This window comes from Etheostoma spectabile, unplaced genomic scaffold (genome assembly GCF_008692095.1).
Source record: "Etheostoma spectabile isolate EspeVRDwgs_2016 unplaced genomic scaffold, UIUC_Espe_1.0 scaffold00007070, whole genome shotgun sequence".
Taxonomy (NCBI): Eukaryota; Metazoa; Chordata; class Actinopteri; order Perciformes; family Percidae; genus Etheostoma; species Etheostoma spectabile.
The window spans coordinates 14,580-18,395 of NW_022603452.1; the positions used below are offsets into that span (position 1 = coordinate 14,580).

Below are 3,816 nucleotides of genomic sequence, written 5' to 3' on the forward strand. Positions count from 1 at the left end.
GATCCTGATCATGTGACTCCTAATCTCCTGCTCATGGGGCGGCGGGATGCTTCACTGCCTCAAGCTGTGTATGGTTCCAGTGATCTACTAGGACGTCGCCGCTGGCGACACAGCCAGGTACTTGCTGACCATTTCTGGGGTCAGTTCACCCGCAAGTATCTCCCTGGTCTCCAACTACGTCAGAAATCGCGGAATTCAACAACATCTCTGCCTGTGGGTGCTGTCGTTATGGTGGTCGATCCACAACTCCCGAGGGCGTTATGGCCTGTTGGACGTATCACCCGGATCCTCCCCAGCGACGATGGCAAGGTACGCACCGCAGAGATCGACATCAAGGGAAAACTCTATACACGCCCTGTCGCCAAACTAATAGAGCTCCCAAGGATGCCCGACGACGGAGATACCAGCGTTCCTTAGCCCAGCAGTGACCTTCCCGTTACTGCGCATTCATACCATGAATCCGGGGGCGGCTGTAGAAAACTCCCTGCTGGACTGACGAGCTGACGTCACGCCTTGGACTCACGTATTTGCGCGCATGCGCAGTTCATTGTTCTTTTCATAGTTTGCTGCGGACACGAGCACGGTTGCTCCTGAAGTTGTACGCTACTGGTGTGAATCATATGTTGTGTTGCCGTGTGCGTTAGTGAGAACGTAAGTGCACAATATTACGCTCATGTTAGTTACTACTGTGTTCTATATGTTTCATTATAATCCTGCTGAGGATTTAATACAGTTGCTACATTAGCGATGGTGTTGCTGGTTTGCTCGTTGGAAGCACATTTTCAGCGCGTCATCCACATGCCGCTATTATGTTCATTTATGGTCTTAGAGCGCCATCTAGTGGCCAATAGTTATAACTACATGATGACACTTGTATGCCTTTAATGTTAAATTGTGTTAATTGCCATTACTATCCGGCATTGTCTGGTTGTTTGCACAGCAACTAGTTACCTAGCAATTACGTATATTGCAGAGTAAGTTGCTCATTGTTCTTTATTTGTATATATGTGCATTCGTTATGTACATTTTATATTTACTGTATATGTTCTGTCTCTTTATGTTACAGAAAACCACACACACACACACACGCACCTTACACAACTGTGTAATGCCAACAACAAGACTGGATCTAGATATTAATAAACCTGTTGAACTGAAAACTGAAGTTGCAGCGATTTTCTTACCGGAATACATAACCAGTTCGGGGTAGCACCAGAAATAACGCACACAGACTTCACACTTGCTTTATTTGTCAAGATTAGCCAGAAAGGTTACTTGCCCAACCAGATTTGATAAAATATTAGATCTCTGTTATGGTAAAAATAAGGGTCTATATCAATCTATCAAGCTGCCTCCATGAGGATCCACAGACACAGGGAGTGCAATGTGATTTGCACTTTGCCCGTGTCTGGTAACTACTACTAACGAATTAAAAAGATTATCAACAGAGCAGAAAGCAGCAGAAAGGCAACAGGTGTGTTACTTTTCGACCATGATTAATACCATAGCAGTGCAATCATTTTGCCCAGGTTTGATTTCCAGCCATCACAGTTGCATTTACAGGTTTTGAAGTCATATACAACATTAACATTACATGTTTTAACCAGTTTTCTTCTTTTATTCCGTAATATTTAAATTTCTTTGTGGTGAGTCATCCCAAAAGGATTAATAAAGATAAGTCTTAGTCTATCTCGGAAAAAAGTCAAATGGGGTCATGACAAAGCATCTAGGGTCAATCTTAGCCTTCGTGTGAGTACATAGGTTTCCAGAAACATTGCTTTTATTGAGATTAAAGACCTAATTGTTAGTTTTTTCAAAATTTTCCCAACCATTGCAACTGCAGTTGCTGCCTTGTTAGTGCATTAGCCAGCGCGTCAGTGTCATAATCTGAAGGTCATGAGTTCAACCCTCACACAGGGCAGGGGTTCTAAAGACAAAAAAAACACAACTGATGTGGAAAATAAAGCGGTTGAACACTGGCACAAGCACATGAATGGAAGTTGTGATTCAATGGTGATTTCTGAGATTGAGACAACAAAAGGTTTTCTTTAAAGGTGGTAGAAACCCAATGACTCATCACAGTATACCAAACCGCAAATGTGCCTTCATTAACATTATTGTGTAATCTTGTAGTTACTGGAAGCCACCAGTCTCCACCAATGTATCTCTTAGCATTTGTTTCCAGTCTGTGTTACAAGATTTGCAGTGAACGTTGTGTTGTCCAGCAGAAAGGCAACAGGTGTGTTACTTTTTGACTATGATTTATATCATAGCAGTGCAATCATTTTGCCCAGGTTTGATTTTCAGCAACCGCAGTTGCATTTACAGGTTTTGAAGCCATCTACAACATTAACATTACATGTTTTACCCAGTTTTCTTCTTTTATTCCTTAAAATTTCAATTTCCTTGCGGGAGTCATCCCAAAAGGATTCATAAAGATAAGTCTTAGTCTATCTCAGAAAACAGTTTTAAAAAACTGAAAATCTTCAGGGGATGTAGCTCAGTGGTAGAGCGCATGCTTTACATGTATGAGGACCTGGCATCTCCAGCAGGTATTATGGTAGAGTCTTTAAAAGAGCTGCAGAAGATATTACCTCCTGTGGTAATCTGACTGGTAGGGTTATAGAACGTAGTGCTAGGCTAAGACCTCCTGGGACACAAACTAAGCGGTATGCTCTCTCTTTTATACTTCAGACTAACAGACAGCACAACAAGCACTTTAAATGTACATGTTTTACAGTCTCTATTTTACTGTATTTATGTACTTGTACTGTAATATATTTATTGTATTAGACTCTAGTTTTTATGGGTGTCATCGCGGGAATGAGCACCGTAGCTTCCATTTTTATAGATGAAACTTGTCATGCCATTAAGTTTGCTCTTCAGCATGTGGATACTTTGCTTTACATATACTAATGCTTTGTAAAATACCAATAAACAGGACATACACTTAGTGCTGATACAAAGCATAGGAATTAGCAGAGGATGGTTTCGATCCACCGACCTCTTAATTATGGGGCCAGCACGCTTCCGCTGCGCCACTCTGCTCAGGTGTTAAGGCCCAGGGGCTGGAAATATGTGATTGACATTTGGTAGACCTTTCTGCTATCTTTTATGTGAGCTTCCTGATTAATCATACATTGATTATTGACACACTTGTGATTGGCTGGTGTTTAATGCAAAGAAAGGACTGGAGCATTTATTGTAGAGAATAAGTAGGCTGGCAGTGAAGTATTGAGACAACAGTGAAAATCTAATTCAATCTACATATCGGTCTTCTTAAAGATCTAAATAGATTTTCTCCCCTCAGAGTCATCTGGAGCACGTAACGATTAGCTTCTGTCCCTCTGAACCCTGAGTAACAATCACTCTGCAGTGAATGAGATGCAGTTTCCCCCCCTCAGTCTAACCAAGACTATACTTTCAGGAATCATTTCTAGAGTTTCTGACTTGAGGAATGTGTTTCTAAAGTGTTTGGTCTCGCTGGCCAAGATGATGAGTCGTGATATTCCTTTCTGAGCATGAAGCTGACAGAGCGTAATGATTCACTTCATATGCTCTCTGTCATTGATGATCGTTCTGTGCTTCTTTATAGAGTATTGAGGAAGGGAATATGATCAGAGTGGTAGTAGCAGATATGTGGAAAACTAACATGTGTGAAGGTAATAAAACATACTAAACTTTCTAATTAAATTAAATTATAGTCAGTCTCAAAGTATGTTTGGTCCATGGTGGACAAAGTTACTTGAAAGGGTTAACACCTACTTTCTTGACTTTGTAATGCCTTATGTCCAGTGTAATAATGTAAACTGAGTT

General features: G+C 41.1%; 1 non-coding gene across 1 annotated transcript; it reads left to right on the top strand.

Annotated features, from left to right (window-relative positions):
- Positions 1-3,411: 3,411 nt before the first annotated feature.
- On the top strand, positions 3,412-3,627 carry LOC116678360 (small nucleolar RNA U3). The gene has a single exon (XR_004329225.1). It is a non-coding gene; the product is annotated as a small nucleolar RNA U3 (small nucleolar RNA).
- The last annotated feature ends 189 nt before the right edge of the window (positions 3,628-3,816 follow it).